This window comes from Lasioglossum baleicum, chromosome 8 (genome assembly GCF_051020765.1).
Source record: "Lasioglossum baleicum chromosome 8, iyLasBale1, whole genome shotgun sequence".
NCBI lineage: Eukaryota > Metazoa > Arthropoda > Insecta > Hymenoptera > Halictidae > Lasioglossum > Lasioglossum baleicum.
This window is the reverse complement of record NC_134936.1, coordinates 11,851,285-11,870,900: the sequence shown is the minus strand read 5'-3', so window position 1 is coordinate 11,870,900 and position 19,616 is coordinate 11,851,285. Positions and strand designations below refer to the sequence as shown.

At 40.9% G+C, this 19,616-nt stretch overlaps 1 protein-coding gene across 1 annotated transcript in view; it reads left to right on the top strand.

The window, feature by feature from the left end:
* The first annotated feature begins 4,039 nt into the window (after positions 1-4,039).
* The window catches only part of LOC143211458 (uncharacterized), a 48,083-nt gene continuing 32,506 nt past the window's right edge, over positions 4,040-19,616 (top strand). Inside the window, exon 1 of the mRNA XM_076429175.1 lies at positions 4,040-5,081. The gene's annotated coding sequence lies outside the window, so the exon portion shown is untranslated. The remainder of the gene's footprint in view (positions 5,082-19,616) is intronic.

Sequence of the window (19,616 nt, the reverse complement as noted above, 5' to 3'; positions counted from 1 at the left end):
TCTACCCGGTCCGAATAAATTACTGCCACCCGCGTTAATTCGCGCGATTCGACGGATACTGCGAGATCTTATCGAATAGTAGAAGATGCTTTCTATTATCTGACGATTCGATAACGTCTCCTGACTGGAGACGGAGAATCATATCATTGGAGACGCTGTGGGATGGTGGGAATGTAGATGAGGCGCGCTATCAAAGTCCAAATTCTGGCATGGTAATCCCTTAATTGCTCGTTTACTTTAGCGTCTGCTGCCTTTTCTGTGTCTTCTTGCGACGAAATCGTGTTTTCCTTTCTTTAATCCTTCTATTGGCAGATATTTTGTGCAACTCATTGTTGGGACCATTCTTTGTTCACCAATTTTTCTAAACAAATATTTAGAAAATCGGTTAATCTTTTTAATGACATTCATTCAATTTACGTACCGGAACTGTAGTAATTAACACTAATCGTACGAGCCACAAATATTAAATGTATGAAAATATGCGAACCCTCAACCTCTATACTATTCGGGTTAAATCATGAGCCGTTATATCCAATAAAAATATAATTGGTTTAAAATAGTAGAGGTTCAAATATATGCGAAAGAAAATGGCTTGTATAAATGAAGGCTGTCATGAATTGATGACTCACGTTGGAGTCGAAGGTTTTCAATTCACGGATTGAAATATGTGCTATTTGGACGGTTTTCAAGTATCGGTCGTAAATCAGGTCTTAAGGGGTTAACGAGGGACTTGAGCGTGTTGTTTCCGACGGTGGGATTCAGGCCGATTCGAGAGACGAATTGAATGTTAATCGGACACACGCGTTGCACGCTGGTAGCGAGTATAGCAAACGGAGATTGATCGCTGCGAGGATGGGTGGGGAAATGTCATTTTCATTCGGTATGTGGCGCGTGCACACGGGGTGGAGTCGATCCATTCTCCTCAAGGTTAATACCAAGAGAGATTATAAGCGGAGGTGGCTGTCAGGCTAAATACTATCACGCATCGGGAGAGGTATTAATACCGCGTATCGCGTTCTAACAATTCGTGACGACATTGTTGTTGTTCCACTCGGCGATTCAGTAGGATTGGCCGGTTGGAATGGGGCGGGTTAATTGTTCTCGTTGTTGTGACAGATATGGAAAGATATTTCAGGTAATAAAAGAACGCTGACTGGCCCCGCAACGAGCAGAGAAGGTCATCGGTATTTTTACGGGCGATGAATTAACCTATTTCTGCGGAGCGCTGTTTTTTTCGCGAGTTTACTGGCTGCGAGGAACGATCAACAGGCGGAATCTTCCTTCGGCTATAATCATTTCTTTTTCAACGTTTAGCGTCTGTAGAAGTTCTTTAACACGTTCCGTGCCGAGCTGTTTTTGCTCGATTTTTCATTCAGGCCATTTGCTTTGTTCTGTAATGCATTTTTTATAATATCTCACATTCTTTTGGTCGGAATATTCTAGTCTTAAAATGCCTCCACTCGACTTTACAATAAATTTTTTTTAAATTCTTCGTTGGCCTGAACGGAAAGTTCAGCGTGGGCAGTGTTGGGCAATAAATAAATTTATTTAAATAAATAATCATTCATATAAAAATTTAAATAACAAGTTATTTATTATTTGAGCAAGTCTAAATGAATTCTTCAAAATAATACAGTTAATTGTTATTTACGAATACAATTTCAGTTATTATTTGTATTGACAAATAATAAATTACATTGTATTTTTTAAATTTTTTCTTGTATAAAAAAGATACAAGAAATAAGAGAAGACGAAAAACTATTTATTTGATTTCCACCTCAATCCAAATAATAAATAACCTCTTATTTGCAAATAAGTTTAGTTATTGTTTGCAATTAAAATCACACGTTTATTTATTATTTGGAATAAAATTTGCCCACCACTGACCCCAAAAAGTCCACTGAAGAATCTCTTCATACAATAGATCAATGTAATACAACATTTTTGGGAAACCCTTTATACTAGTACCTCTATTGGTCTCTTTTACAATCTCTTATCGAATGTTCCAAGTGCGAAAATGTGAAATGCGTTCTACATGCAGAATGACTATCATTATTAATTATCACAAGGAATTATTAAAATCATTTTACCGTCGATCATCGTTGCATGAATCGCATGTTTGATTATTTTCAGAAAAATTGTACATCTGCGCAATTTCCTGATGAAAGTATTGCAACATTTGCTTCAATATCATACGGATTCGATATCTTTTAGCATAGCAGCCTACGTCAATTAGTTTCGCAAGCCCCGGTCGGATTACACACTGGCGCTGCATGGTCTTCACTAATTTCCAGTAGTTCGTGGAACAATCTTACCAGATCGTGCATTGTATCCGAACGAACAAGTAAAACAATGAGACCATCCGCCTCTAATCTTCCGCCGATTCCGACTCAATTTCGAAACAGAAGATCCCCTCCGTTCGATAAACAATGGGGAATGATGAAAGATGCAAACAATTTTAGCAGAATAATACTTCGCAGATAATACGTGCGGCAAAAAACATTCGATTATGCGCCTCTGTCGCTGCAGGCTTTCGTTACGCACGGTTCGAGAGGCGAACGATTTTCAAGAAGTTGGAACAAATTAAAACTTTTACAGTGAATACTATTCAGTGAATCATACTGGAAATATATTGAGAAGAAAAACAATTTTCGAACTCCTCGACCCTCATTAACGAGAGTCAGTATAGATCAATGAAACCATCAAGATGAAACATCAGCGCACTGTGCAGCATCATTGAGAGACTAATCGATCACGAAAGAAATCGCTCTCTGAATCCACTTGGAACGATCGCAAAAAATCAACAAAAGAAACTGGCCGGAGGCGGAGTCCGATCAATCATTTTCGCTCTGACCGTACTTGAGTAGGAATCTAGAATCGGACTGCTAGAAAAAAGTAGAGGGGTTGTTGGTAATTTGTTAAACAAAAACTAGGAAACATTCTGACCGCTTTCACATTGTTTATTTTTTAATTATTGAAGTTATGAAGATGTTTCCATTAGAAATTATTCAATAAACTTCTTTATTCCAGCACGTATTATTATACAAATTGTGAAAAGTCTAAATAAATTCAGTCTTGTAATTTTTATAAAACAATATCCGACTCATTTTGTACCCGGTATTGTTAGCGTTAACCCCTTGCCGCACCATTTTCCTTACAGTTACAGTGATTAAAACGCCTTTATCCCGAAAAATGTGGAAGGGAAAAGAAAATTTATATTTTTCGTATGGCTACATTTATTTTAACGCTTAGATATTGCTAATAAAGCTAAAATATTGATTACTATTCTCTATCCCACAAGAGAACAGACTTGCATAACGACCAGTTTGCGTTCTTCGCTGCGCATCTTCGCCCTAATTGGTTCAAGAAAATGCGGAGTGGGTAATGGAGTGAGATGATAGGCTTGCTGTTCCCCCACCGTCTAGATCAGCTCAGAAGGCTGCGGAGAACGACTCCGTTCTCTTGTGGGATAGAGTATATACTGCGGATCTTTATGCAAAATAAAAATTGTCTGCATCGATTACAAGCCACAGGAACCAAATAACAAATTCTTTCTTCTTTTAAGTATCTTATCAAGGTGAAACTAATACACCGATGTCCTCAAATCTTTTTAATATATCCACTGAATTAAATATAATGTAAAAAAACCATAAATGCATAAAATCCGCTGTCTATTGATTACAAACGAATCAAAGTTTATTTCATTAAAAAAAAAGTACATAACATTCATATTTATTAGAGTTTGTTAGAATGTTCATGACGAGCCTGACTCGTTCAAATACGGCAAGGGATTAAAGTCTACGTGAAATCAGTCGGAGTCAAGTTGTTAGACAAAAGCGAAGGGGTTGGCGGTGGTTGGAGTCCGTGGGGGAAACATCACCGTGAAATTGAACCTCTGTTGATCTAGTCACGTTTTTCAACGACGGTGCTCGCCTCTCTTTTGTCTAATTCTGGCGGTAAACAGGCGACCGATCGTCGTGTAGGCGATCACGCGACTGCGCGAGTCATCGCGCGCGCCGAGGCGCCGTTAGTTATGACCGATACGCAGTTGTTCAGTCAGTGTTGCGCCAACAGCCGCGCGGTGAACGTTACAGAGGATAGGTTTCGCGGCTTCTAGATCCTCGATCCTCTCTATTCCACGTCTTAAAATTGTTGGATCGTCGTATTCTGTCGCGAAAAACCCATTCGCTTCCGCTTCGGGCTGCGAGTATCTCTGAATAATTTGTCACGGTGTTCGGACTCGTGTGCTTCCGAGAAGAAGTTGTCAGAAGTGTTAAATGACAGTGATTCGTGGAAATTGTTGACATCTTTGGGGGTGGCTTCATCCCTTAATGTTGGAGAAAGATTACAGAGACAATGGTGAATTCCAAGTGAATCGGGAAGGAAACTGTCAGAGGTGTCAACATTGAATCTTGGAAATTGTTACATATTCGGGGTAGCTTCATCCCCTACGATTGTGACAGAAGGTTGTAGAAACAGTGGTGTGTGATTCATCAGGATTTGGACTTCTGCGATCGCGAAGGAAGCTGTCCGAAGTGGCGAATAAACAAATACCGCTGAATCCTCGAAGAAGTTGGAACTCCTGGGGTAGTTTCATCCCTTAAAATTGGAAGAAGATTACGGAGTGTTAAATCTCGAGGAATTTATCAGTGGGAACGGAATCGTCAGCAGTGTCTAAACTGAATTCTACAAATTGTTGACGTTTGCGGTGGTCGCACCTCCTGAAATTCCGAAAGAAGATTACGAAAGCAGTGTTGTGTAATTCTGTGTAATTGATCAAGATTTGGACGCGTGTGATCGAGAAAGAAGGAGGTTTCCGAAGAATCGATTAGATAAATGTCGTCGAATCCTGGAATCCAACGGCACATGGAGTTCCCTGGAAAACCCGTGTGCAAGGACTTGACGTTCCATTGATAACTCGGCTCGGTGTGTGATGTTCGTACTACACGCAGCCGAACCAGCTCGTAGGTGTGACTGCAGGCTCGCCACACATTCTTGAGTCTTTGATGGACTGCCTTGGTTGAGAATAGGCGGGAAGCAGAATAGGCGGGAGACCTCGAGCTCCGTTTCCACGCGATGAAGTGAGTACCCACGAGACGCTCGTTTTTAATTGCGGCCGCGGCAGCGCGGGAATGTTGACTTTCGCGTGGTTCCGAGGCTAGACGGTTCTATTTTTGTGCAACGATTGTTTGGTCCCAGCGCAGAAGAGCAGGCAGGCCAACGAGAATTTATCGCCCCGCAGATTGGGCTATTAGACAGTCACAGACGGATGACGATCGTTTCCTACTCGGGCTTCATAGCGAGATGAAAGTGCATGTTTCAACGTGTCTGCTCGCTTTTGGCTCTTCTTGTTGAAAGCAACATCAGAAATTTGTAGATCTGATCAATTGAATTTTCATAAATAGAACTTGTTAAGCAATAAGTAGATTGCGGATCTTCGTGCATTTATGAAGAAATTGGTTGGGTAAAATATAAAACCGGAAAAGATTTAGAAAAAATTAATGTAACAAAGTCGGTAAGGAATGAAATCAATTTTTATATTATTCCTGCTCTCCAGAATCGATGCATAACATTTTTATTTTGCATAAAAATCCGCAGTCTAGCAATAACGAATATAGAAATTGCACTGCTTCGAAAGTGCCAATATCCTTTACTTTAACTTTCACCTATGGTGAATAGTACCCTTTTCTGTGATAACATTTTTCAATAATAATCGTTACTCATTTTAGTAGATAATTTACGTTATATGTAATTAAGTAAGTTAGTGAAATAATTGTTTAAACTGTTCTACATCATTTAGTGATACTACAAAAGTGTAAATAATTCAATTGTATGACGTAACAAAGTTCTAAAATGCGTCGTACCTCGTTTGTATGTACACGAACATTTCAAAAACTGTATTTCCCAAGAGTGGAACATGTGCATAAAAATTCGTCGGTAAAAGAATTGAGAAATCCCTCGTGCGCGTAAATTCGTAAACACAGAGTCTGCATTTTATTGAGGCCGAGGCTGCCGGCCACGTAAACCGAATTTTTGTTGGCTCCAGATAGACCGCAAAACAAGAATGTTTATCGTGCCCCCAGATGATCGATAAGATCCCGGGGAACCGTGTTGAACAAAGACGTTTCAAGTGCAAGACAGCCTGTGTCTCTTTCGCGGGCAAACATTTTCGCCTGATAGCTGGGACGCGTGGCTGCAGCTCGCTGAATGCCTGTTGATGCGGTTCACTCGGCGAGATTAGTTCCCTATCTGTCAGTCAAACACGATTTCGTGTGGCTTCGAAAAGATACGAAAATACTCGGTTGATTTGTTGCTTATCAGTGGACTGCGGGTGTTTATGGAATTTTCAATTTTCGTTGGCAAAGTTTGAGGAAGTGGAATCATGTAAAATGTGTTACTTTCAGTGGTACAGTAAATACTCTACAGGATATTTCACCTAACTTGACCACCTTGAATATCTTTGTTGTTTTTAAAGACACGTCAAATGTCTGCAGGACAAAGTTGAATGGTAAAATGGGGCTATAATACGATACCAAAAAATTTTTGTTTTTATGTATTATAATTTTTTGTAGAGATATGTAGGTCACCTTCATTTTTTTTAAAATGGAATGAGGTATTTTTTAATACATCAATCGATGCAGCTGGACATTCGTCATAAAAAGGTACTAACCTATGTATGTCGAAAAGTTAGTAGTTCAGGAGATATTTCAATTTAAATAACTCTGACACCAAGATTTAAAATTAATAGTTCACCTAAATCACTAACAATTGTATTGCACTGCATATGATATGAACTGTTGTGCGAGTTTTCTCAACGGCAGCTACTCTCTCTCTACACTCCTTACTATGTATTATCTTGTGCCCCCGTTTTTCGTTTTAAATTTTACATTATTTTCGTAGCTATTCAAAATTCACAATCACAAATTTTCAGGACTATCTGTGTACGGGGTTAGGAATCTGTGTGGGGCTAGAGAAAATTATTTTATACTTTTTAGTCCGTTTTAAAAACGTGGTATTTTTAAAAATTTATTTTTATTTAACTAATTTTGAAAATCTTTTGAAACCATAAATGCATATGTATATACCAAATCCGCATTCTAGTTATCAGAAAAGCATTATTATTTCAAATTTGACTCGACTCGTATCTCGTATTCCCGGTTTCTTTTAATAGATCCACTGTTTGAGAAAGTCTGCGACTTTCTCCGGTTGTTTATTATTGTCCCCACCACACCGGAGACCGATAATGATTTTCGAGTTTTACTGCTCGTGCCTGTCATCCGCGTGCTCGTGTGTTAGGTGATATTGTGCTAACATTCACATCGGCGAACAAAAATATTTGCTCGTTTATTATGTCCACACTCGACCAGGGAAAAAGAAGGCGAAGACAGTGCATTATTGGATTGCCCGAGCATTGTCATTCAGCTACACGTGCCGGCAATTGTGTAAAAATTTAAACATTCACCCGTATCGTTGTCACTTAAAATTCATTGACCGCCAATAATTGTTTGGACAGCAGACTTTTACATTTTATCTCGCATGCGAGGAAAGTTATGATCGAGTGCCTCGTGTTATTGTTAGCATAAGTCGTTCTTTGCTGAAATCATTAACATCTTTGCTGGTGTATAATTACCTTAATCACACGTGCGCTGAATCTCTGTCGTTTCGTTTTGTTTATGCTGCAGAGGCACATCGGAATTCTTTTTACAAGCCAGGGAAATCCTTTAAAACAATGACTGGACACATTAAAAATATATGAAATCTCTTCTTCGCGTTTGATCCACTTTTAGAAAAATTATTCTCGATTGAATCAACGATTATTACCACGCTTATATTAACTTGCCGAGTTGTCGTTGTATGCGTCAAATCTTGTAATCGAATTTTAAACCACTTCCCGATGAGCTAGAGACTTGAAACTTTAAATATATCTCAGAACTGGGTGACAATGCAATATGAAAAAACAAATTTTTAAAAAAAGCTATGCGTTTAGGAGAAAAGAAAATTTTAATATTAACCGTCACACCTCGCCCCGCAACGCTCGGTAGTACGTCATAGCGGTCAGCGATCCCCACTCCGCGCGCCAGCGCTTACCTACTCCACTACGTGTTCCCACTCCGACTCATCCCCACTCCACTGGCCCACTTCGCATCGTAGGAGCTCAGTTTACTTACCGAGTTGCTTACAGTTGCTTAGGACTAGGTCGGGGTGGAGGGCGACAAGGACCGGCGATTCTGCTCGGTAAGCGGCTCGCGGGCGTCACTACAAACCAATATGGCGGCGCCCTTACCTGTAAAAAAACACTGCAATAGCTCCTGAACGATTGATCCTACACATTGGAAACTTCGATTTGTAGCCGCCATGACACAATATTTTTCCTTTTACAAAAGATGGTTGAATTTACTGGTTGAAGTGGTAATTAAAGTCGATTACAAGATATGTAAAGACACTAAAAAGTAGAAAATAAAAAATATATATAAAAAAACTTTTTAAAAACCACGCTTATATTAAAGTGCACTAAAAAGGAGAAAATAATTTTTTTAGACATCAGCGACAATAAATAAAAGCGTGGAGCGCTAATATATATTGACGCAATCTTCGTGGGCGCTCCACGCTTTTATTTATTGTCGCTGATGTCTAAAAAAATTATTTCCTCCATTTTAGTGCATTTTAATATAAGCGTGGTTTTTAAAAAGTTTTTTTATTTTACGTTTGAAGTGATTATCAAAAAATCGACTTCCTGTTGCGGGGGTGGCTCGAGGCTAGATTCAAATACTACCCGTGAGAAAAACACTTTTTCTTAATCATTTTTCTCCATCAGTCTACACGTCCTCGCGCTGCCCCCTCCCCCGCTTCCTTTCCGTTGCAAATCGTTTCTGTCTGTCTACTCCAATCGACCGACCTTGTCTGCACGATAGTCATTGTCACAGCGCGGCGCACACCGGCTAGATCCGAGTCAACTGCAGTTGTGCAGTCAATGATTTGCGAAAAAACTTGTTTGCTCGAGCGAGCTGCTCCTTGCGGCTGGCTTGTCGTGTGTCCGTTTACGCGGGAACCTTGTCTGTCGTTGACATCGCGTTTCTCATTTATGAACGTGGCGAGTTTTGTCTTTTCGATTCCGCTTCTCTCTCTCTCTCTCTCTCTCTCTCTCTCTCACTCAATCCTTTAAATTCGACTCTCCGTTTCCTTTCTCGCCCGAGGCAATGTGCCGCGTCATTCCGTAATACGATCCTGCTGTTGCGATGTTTTAATGAAATCCGGTAATTATCAATTTCTGAGCCGTGTCTCGTAACAGCTAAATAAATTATGTATCGGCGAGCCGAGCGCCAAACAGGAAAACATTTCAATATCTTTTTTTTCGTAGTCTTGCTACACTGATTCCGCATGCTCCTGTGCGCAGTTGATTCTTGTCGATTTTACCACGTTTCTAGTAGCTCGCTTTCTTGTATGCTTGTCTGTTCGGTACAAATTTTGCAATTGATTTTAAACTAACTTCCCCATGAGCTAGAAACTTGAAATTCTAAGCATAGCTCAGAACTGGATGACAATGCAGTATTTTAAAAAAAGAATTTAAAAAAGCCTATGCGTTTAGAAGATATGAACTATTAAAAACCACATTGCACCTCCCCGCGTGACGCTCGGCAGTACGTGATCGCGTTCAGCGATCCCCACTCCGCGTGACAGCGCTCCCTACTCCACTACGCGTTCCCACTCTGACTCATCCCCACTCCACTGACCACCGAAGGAGCTCAGTATGCGTTCGAGCTCCGTGCAGTGTTTACAAAGTTACTACGTATCAGTATATCTAGCCCCGTACAGGCTCCCAACAACTTACAGATTCCTAACCCTATACAGATAGTCTTGAAATTTTTGTTGTTGTGAATTTTGAATAGCTACGAAAATACTTATAAGATTTAAAACGAAAAACGGGGGTACAAGATAATACATAGTAAGGAGTGTAGAAAGTAGTTGCCGTTGAGAAAACTCGCACAACAGTTCGTATCATTTACAGGGGAATAAAATTGTTAGTGATTTAGGTGAACATCAATTATCTATTGCATGCGTCCCACGTATTTCGTTTTAAATCTTACAAGTATTTCCATAGCTATTAAAAATTCAGAATCACAAATTTTCAAGACTATCTGTATGGGGTTAGGAACCTGTACGGGGCTAGGAAAAATATTTTATACTTTTTAGTCCGTTTTCTAAACATATTTTTTAGAAAATTAATTTTTATTTAGATTATTTTATACTTTTCAGTCCGTTTTAAAAACGTGGTATATTCATTTAAAAAATTCACCTATGTAATATTTTAGATTATGAATAACAATCGCGAATCGTATTGTAAAATCAAAATGGGTGAAGACATCATAAGAAAAGGTATTGGCACGATCGTGTTCAGATCGTTTGCGATTAAATTTCTGCCATGTCAATTTTGTTTGCCTCGTGTACTCGCGTTACGTGTTCGTAAGCGTTTATAATGGAAAAGTCTGGACGAAAGGTGACTGTTTCATTAGCTGTACAAATTCATTCGAGGTTCCCACAATTAATCAAGGTAAATCCGGTGTGTCGGAGATTCGTTAATTATTTGTGAAACGAGGCATGGACACAGGAAGTGATGGTCATTATTTTGGACTCTTTATCTCCATTGTTCGCAGTCAGAAATTCACGGAGGGAGAGTTGTGAGCTAGCATAGAAATTCGAAGAGCGTATTTTCCGAGATGTGCCCCTATTTTTTTTTCTCTGCGCGAAGGTCTAGCAACTGCAAAATAAAAAAGGTAAAGTGGGTCGATCGTCTCGTCTGGTAGTTCTAGCGTTAATCAACGTCACCGAGGAGAATTACGCTTGTCGAGTCGAGGCTCTGTGCGGGATAAAACCATTTCCTCGTCGGTCAAGGTTTCGGGTGGTTGGAGACCGTGTGTTCACAGTGCTAGAAATTGTTTCCTTTGGTCGCGGGTATTCCTGTCGACGTCTGTTGACGTGCATGGCACCGCCACAGAGATTAAATCGGATCTGGGTTGCGAGACGAGATGGATGAGTCAGTTCTGGGCGGTTGGAATGCTGGTTCCCGCCTCCAGATTCCTCCAGCCTACTGTCGGGAAATTGGCTTGCCTTATCCGCCACGGAGTTCCGTTGAATCCGTGTCGTTACGTCACCGTCACGGATTTTCCGACGAGGAGTTGTTTTGTACGCGCGTTTTGCATAAATCCCTCGATTTGCTACGCTGTTATCTCGCGATACGGTTCCGCGATCAAAGATCTTTTTCATCACGTGGTCACTATGCAACTCGATCGGCCGTTCCGCTTCGGCGACAATTCGTCGTGAGCGCGGGCTCGCATCGCCCCGAGGGCCACTATTCGCTCCGGGACCGAAGCGACGGAGCCACGCCCACCGCGTGGAGCGCGACGTCAATGGACCTTCTCGAAGTTCTGAATTTTCTGCAGCTTCGAAATTGCTTACATATTGAACATTTAACCTTGGGCGATTTTAACCCTCATCCGCCCCTCATTTCATGAACTGGATTTGTCCCTCAGTGTCAAATTGACACAGTGATGAAAAATCGGTAAAATAATAAGGTTAACAGTCGTTTTTCGATGATTTTTTATTCATATTGATGAGTTAATATTTACAAAAAAATAAAAGTGACAAAGTTTCCGACAAATTTACTTACAAATGATAGAAGAGTATAACCTATTTCGAGAAAACTGTCAAATTGACACGAGGGACGGATGAGGGTTAACCCTTATGTAGTCAACCGAGATGTTTATTTAAAACCTTTCTGGTTTTAACATGTTTGCACAAATTCGCATTATAAGTTAGGGGCAAAACTGATCACTAGATTGCGGATTTTATGCATTTATGACAAAAATGGGTACGCACAATTTAAAGCAGTGGACATGTAAAAAATATTTAAGGACATTAATGTGTTAGTTTCAGCTTAATAGGATAATTGAAAGAAAAATACAATTTTTATTTGGCTCCTGTGTCCTGCAATCAATGCAAACATTTTTAATTTTGCATAAAGATCTGCAGTTCTTATTTAAAGTGTTTGTGATCAGTAGACTGCGGATCTTTATGCAAATTAAAAATTGTCTGCATCGATTACAAGCCAAAGGAACCAAACAAAAAATTCTTTCTTCTTTTAATTTTCTTATTAACCTGAAACTAATACACCGATGTCCTTAAACATTTTTAATATGTCCTTTAAATTGTACGTTTGTATTTTTGTCATAAATGCATAAAATCCGCAGTCTAGTGATCAGTTTTGCTCCTAACTGTATTGGCGAGTCAGAATGGATATTCAGAAAAATTTTGTAATATTTTTTAGAGGAACATTAACAAATTGTTGAAAGACATACAGTAAATGGGTACCCGGATACCCGGTTGACTAAACAAGGGTTAATTATCGTCGGTACCGAACAAGCCCCAACATTGATTACTTATCGCTTGATTATCGTGTCAACAGCTTCGTATTATCTCCTTCTCCGATATCGCTCGCTGTAAAACATATCTGCCAGAGCAGTCCAGCGTGCTCCCAGGGGTAAAGAGCGCAAGTTGTTTACGTTTGATCCACGATCTATATTCTATATGGTCGGTAGGAGGATGACTTCCCCAGGCGTCGGATCAACGAGGGCGTGATCGCAGCGTTCAGTGACTCACCCGCTGATGACGCTCGCGCTAATGACGGAGCTATTTTTCGACGAAGAATCCCCTCCGCCCAGGGAGATGCGACGCTCTCGTGCCCGGAAATGACTCGGGTCTGCTACCGTGCAGGCGCCAACAAAGACGATGTATTGTACGTCGTCGAATTTAATTCCGATCGCGCAGTTTCGCAGTGCGCCGTTTCTCACGATCCTAAACAAACACGCACGACGCACTAAATGCGACGGAGTCGTGGAGTTCGAAATGGTCAGAGAAGCGTTTCACCTCGGAGCGTGACGGATTAGACTTATTCACTGCCCAGAGATTGTGTACGCGGTGCTCCTAAGAAGTTTTCACTGCAATAATACGTTGGGATCGTTGATTCAATTGAGAATAATTTTTTACAAAGTCGACCAGATGCGAAGAAGAAATTTTATATATTTTTAATGTGTCCAGTCATTGTTTTAAACAATACTACAGTAAAGTCGCGTTTACTGTCCGCGATCGGGTACGCGATCATTGTCCAGTGCCTACCCACTCCAATGTCGTGCTGTACTTCTCTACGTTCGGCTTTCTTTTGCACTCTCACCGCGTTCGACGTAGTCATAAAAAAATCATGTCGGTATGCGATCACCGTCCTCGCAGAACGCAGACTGCTGGACAGTAAACGCGACTTTACTGTACTTCTTTGTTTGCCCCTTTCTCGTGGAGAACAACTCCGATGTTCTTCTCTCGAGCGTAAACACAACCGAGCGGCAGAGATTCGGTGCACGTGTTATTAAGATAATTATGCGACAGCAAATATGTTAATGATTTCAGCAAAGAACGACGTATGCTAACAGCAACACGAGGCATTCGACCACAATTTTCTCAACCGAGATAAAATGTAAAATGTGTGATATTCTAAATGCATGCATATTATTGACGTAACTCACGAAAATTGCATTTGCATAAAGAGTGGCAGTCTGACCAAGGAAAGCGAGCGCAGTAGAATCAGACAGCACTAGTGTTCCTTCCCGAGAAATTTTATAATTGGTTATTTCTCATTTCTCGAGAAATTACAATATTTCTCGAGAAATTTAAATCTAGGAAAATTCTTATGAATCTCATTTATTTTATAACATATTTTCGGAAATGAACAAATACAAATTTAATGTAGGTATTTAAATATCTGTTACTTGTGATTATACACAAAAATGTCAGAGGAGAAATTTGCACTGTTCAATAAAGTAAATATAATGGGAAAATAAAAAAATTTTTTGGAAATCATATTTCGAAATTTCATCGTTATTTTTATTTAAAGGAGCTCATATAATTATTCTATATTCCTATTCATAAAAAAAGACATATCCAACGATGTGCCATCATGTTCCATAGTTAAGGTGAATTTCACAATTTTCAAAATTTTCAATTTAAGTGTGCGACCACGTCATGCTTTTATCCGATCGATCTCAAACTTTGCACAAACTTTTCCTCACCTAAAGGAATAATACTGATAGTTGCGTGCATTGTATGTATCTCGATAAAAAATTTTCTCCAAGTATAGCTTAGGTCCACCCTAATGTACATATTGGACAGGAATAAACATTTAGTTAATGTTTTTTGCGCTTTCTATAAATATTATCAATGATATTCCAGATATCACATAAGTTTTCCAATATTTTTTTATTTTATTAAAAATTCTAGAGAATTCTCGAGAAATATAGTCTTGTTTCTCATTTCTCGAGAAATGAAAAATGTTGAGAAATCACGTGTGTACCGGGTTTTCGTTGCTAGCTTTATGATGTACCAGTGACACGATTCATTTCCTATAGACCAGGGTTGTGTGCCGACAACCAAGAATTGGGAATCAATATTCCGATGCCCCAGAACGTCTGATTATAAACGACATCTTCCACTGTCGCTTCCGTGGCGCTACGGAACCGCACGTGACGCTGTTTTTCGAGAACGTGTACATATTTTGCCCGACGATGATTCTCTGTTTTTCACGTGTCGTTGTCGTTGCGTATGTGTTTGTCTATTTAACCGACTTTGAAATTTGAACTAGCGAAACTGACTCCTCGGGAAGCGGATTATCGACTCGCAGTTCGAGTGACTTGCAGTTTCCCGTTTGTTTATTGATATAGTTATATGCAGGTGTTGTGAGTCTAGTTATCTATGGTGCGTAGTACGGCGCATTGCGGACGATAAACTAATAAATCTGCTCCGCGAATATTTTTCGCAACGTTGAACGGCTGCGGTTGCGAACGTTGACGAAACCGAGGTCTTTAGTAGGTCGCTCGGAACGCGTTGCTTTGATGTTCCCGCACCGGAAACGATTTCGGCTGGGTGAAAGCGAACGGATGGTTTTGATCGGTGCGCGAACCAGTTTGTTTTCGATAAATAGACCGCGATTTTTCGAGTCTCTCGAACGAGCGAGTCGCAATTTCACGTTTCGGTGCCACGTACATTCGTACGCGTCAGCGCAAACTTGGTAAAGAAACGTGGAATTTATCGTAAAGTCCATGTACTATGCAGAGCACGAGAGAAAACTAGCGGGAAGGGAACGGGGAAGAACCCTGACCATCCAGATTGCCTTTGCGTTCCTTTTGACACGTTCCCCTCCCGCTAGTTTTCTCTCGTGCTCTGGATAGTGCGTTCATGTCGTAAGTTATGAATGTTCGAGACGAAACAATGAAGATTCTGGACGTGTCACGGGTATTAATAGATTCATTAGGTAAAATTAGACGTCCAGGAAAGGATGACGCTATCTTCATCTGTGTTGACGAAACATGTCTCTGAAGCGTAAAAACCTAACGCGTGAGAAAACATAATTATTTTCCAGAATCAAATGGGAAACGATGAAAACATTTCAAGAATAATACTATTGTATTGCTTCCAGCTTGTTGCGAAAAGATGGATAAAAATAAATTTTTAAAAAATACCACGTTTTTAAAACGGACTAAAAAGTAGAAAATAATTTTTTGAATTTTTAATAGCTACGAAAATGCTTGTAAAATTTAAAACGAAAAACGTGGGGCGCAAGAAGATCATATCATTTGCAGTGGAATAAAATTGTTAGTGATTTAGGTGAACTATTCATGCATCAATTATCTATTGCATGCGCCCCATGTTTTTCGTTGTAAATCTTTCATCGCTATTAAAAATTCACAATCACAAATTGTCAAGACTATCTTGTACGGGGTTGGGAATCTGTATGGGGCTAGGAAAAATTATTTTATACCTTTTAGTCCGTTTTAAAAACGTGGTATTTTAAAAAAATTTATTTTTATTCAAACAATTCTTTTCTGCTTTTTAGTCTTGCGTGTGTGCGAAATTTTTCAATCGATTTTAAACATTTTGATGAAATTGTAACAGAGACTACCAGACGGTATTACGACTGCGACATATCGAAAACAAACGCCGTGGTAAAATGTCAAAGATAAAGGTTGACGGAGAATCTCGGTGTAACGATTCTTTCGCATGGTAAACAAACATTATAGTATACTGATACGTAGTAACTTTGTAAACACCGCACGGAGCTCGAACACACTCGAGTCCCCACTCTTGACGCCATGTACGCTTGAGGAATGTAGCAGGAATTAGGAATATCACGTGGTACCTACGAGTTTCTCGTGTCAACTCTCGGCGTGCGTATAATACTACCGAACATCGCGCGGGAAGGTGTAACGGTTAAATTTAATAGTTTATATCTCCTAAACGCAAGGCTTTTTAAAAAAAAATTCTTTTGCATTGTCATCCAGTTCTGAGCTATGTTTAAAATTTCAAGTCTAGCTCATCGGGAAGTTAGTTTAAAATCAATTGCAAAAGTACCGAACAAACATACAGAAAAGAAAACGAGCTAATAAAAACGTGGTAAAATGAACGTCTATGTGGCTGTTGTAGCTTGAATCCAACGTTGACGTTTTTATTTTGCATAAAAATCCGCAATTGAATTCCCATCGAGTCCGTGAATCCGGGATCTCGCTGAACAAGTCGTTGGTAATCCAGTTAGGGGATGTTCCAGCCCGTTGACAAATTGGATGTCAACCGTGCGCGAAGTATCGACCGGCTATCGATTAGATCAGATTAGTAGCCGAGCAATCTTGCTGTCATTCGGCTGTAGTTTGCATCATCGGATTACACGTCGGAGGTCACGCGTGACTTCCTTCAACCCTTATCTAATTGACGGTATGACGTTCACCGTGAATGACGTAGTGAAACGGATCGTTTCACGACGCCCACGTAAAATGTGTTCGGATGGCGCAACATTTACCGGGTCGTAGATCTGATTTCTATATGTGTACCATTGCGGACGCTGTAATAGTGTATTATCTGTGCTCGGACGCCACTTTCGTCATGATTAGTGGTTCGCGTGTCAGGGACGTTGGACACGTTTTCGCTGGCTGATTACAAGCACGCCGAACGCACGCACTTTTTATAGCCCTGCCGCGTTCATTATAGCTGCCGGCTACGCACGAGATTGTTTATTAACGCGACGCGACGGGCCGCGAAGCGGTCATCGTTAAATTGCCACGACCGCGGCCTTTTTCCCCTCTGGTTCCCGGTAATTATTGCCGGCTTCATTATCCCGACTAGAAACGAGACCATTGTTCCGGAATGGGCTCGCTCGGTTCTAGGATGGCTGATTAGCGGTCGCGGGTTTCGTCACTCTTGTGATACTTGCGAATTGTTCGTTCATCCTGAAACCCTTTTAGGCGGCTCGACTGTTTCGATTCTCTCACAGCTACTGCTTGCAAAAACTTCTGTCCCCCTTTTTTTTTTAACCCTGCCACGTCTTTCGGAATGAGAATTTAGTGATGAGAGTGTTGCAAAATGTACTTTCCTGAAGTGTAAGCTCGTAAAGTGTAATACATTATTGGATGAATTGTTACATCAGTATCTCGTTTGTGCAACTACTTCTGAACGCACACCGGAGTTGGCAATCTCCATGTTGGAGATTGTATACGTATATTGTTTATAAGGCAACCGAAATAGCTGAAACACACGGGAATCGTGCAACGAACGAATGGATATAAAATATTCCCTGACGTGTCTGTTTTAAATGTAGAACCGGCGTAGATTGCCCCGTGGGGCACTGTTCTGGCTCCGTCCAGAACAATGGAACCCCGCCTACTTTTGAAAGTATGATGAATTTTGGTGCTTCTATTGTAGATGCAAGTTGCTCATCCGTCAGGAAATGTTTCTGTCGCTCACGACTAATGTGATTTTAATGTAACCAATGATACAGACTTATCTATTTCTCTGTCTGGGTATGAAGTGACCCGGTAGGGGGGCGTGGCCTCGGTGCTCTCGATTTTCACGGGGCCAGGACGATCTGAGCCTGCGACTGAAACTACACCCATTTAAATATTATTATTTAATAATCTTTTTACTTTTGCATAAAGTGTCTCTCTGGTGGGCGTGGCTTCTTGGCCCCCAATTTTGATGAAGCCTGTTCTTCTAGGATGACATAGAAGAACGTCTTCAAATCTAAGTTTCCACAAAAAGATATTCATCTTTCTTTTTCACCGTGTATAGAGCTCAAATTGTTTCTCGACTTTGATGAAGCGTAGACAGGGTCTAGGGCGGTCTTCTCGAAGAGTTTGTTCGCGGTAGGTATTTTCTATTCATCCATCGATCCCGTTAGCTACGCGGCGCGGCGCGACGGAGTTTTCCGCGTCGCGTGCCAAATATTTCTCTTTGTGGTTGCATCAGACCGTTTCAGGATCGTGGTTCGCCATAATCGAGTACGCCGAGCGGTGCACGGGCGTTTACCTCGTTTTCGTCCCGGCTTTTCGCTCGAGCGATCCGCGTTTTCGCGCTACCCAACACAACGCAACGCGGGCTGCTACACAACAAAGAAAGTACCGACGCCGACGCCCCAAAGACAGCGTCGCAAGCGGACGCCATTCCACGCGACGACGCAGACACATGCACCAAGCGGGTCGATGACATCCACCCACCTGCAACGCGGGAAGTATACGCCTGGCTTGGCCTTGACACCTCGCGGTCGGTCGAACCGCCTGGCACGCGCGACTATGCGCTTGCTAATTCTAATTCGCGAGCGTTTTTGCGCTGTGTCGATACCGTTCAAGGTGCACGCGCTCGAACTCCAACAGAGATTATTGAGTGATATGCACTACATTGAAGAAATCGCTAGATTGCGAATCTTTATGCAAAAGTGTTCGAGATATTTATGCAAAACGGTCTGCATCAAGAAACAGGAATCTAATTATTTTCTTTTATTAATTATTTTCACGAGCCACAGGTGTTCGAGGTTTCTCCGCTATGCTCGTAATCCCGAGGATTCTCGGGAATCCCGAATTAACTCCGGGAGCTGATTAACGCAGAGCATCACTCTGAGATCATTATTCGCAATAGAACGATGGAGTTGCCTACGCAGCAGACGAATTTCGGACGCCGCGCCGCGCTTCGCAATAAAGCTTCTAATTATATTTACACGCCTGAAATTAGCGGCACGACACGGGTTGGCCGAACTCAAGGATATTTTTCGCGAACGATCGGAAATATCTCTCGCGCCTCGTGTGTGTAACGATGACGCATTGGCACGCTGTTGGAGAAGTTCTTCAAGTCCGGACACATAAAATCTTTTCCCAAATATTTCATTTTTTACTGCCGTCCGCACTGGTGATGTTAAGCAACGATGAAAAGATCACGAATAGTATACTTCCTAGCACATGTCTTTTTTAAACTTTCGTGTATAATTTTCAATGTAATCGAAGAAACGAGCAATTTTTTGTCACCTCTTGTTGCCTTCTTTTTTGCTGACTAAAAGAAGACTTGCTTCAGCGTTCGTCTTAATACACAATTATCTGAATATATCTCTATTTAATTTTTCGATCGTATGAGTACGTTCCACACGTAAACAGTTCAATTGAAGATGATCTATGCACAGCACGATTTATTACTCGAATCAGGACATCGACGATGACCTAGTCCAGCACAGTAGCTAAGTAACTCAGAGGCTGTGCTATAGG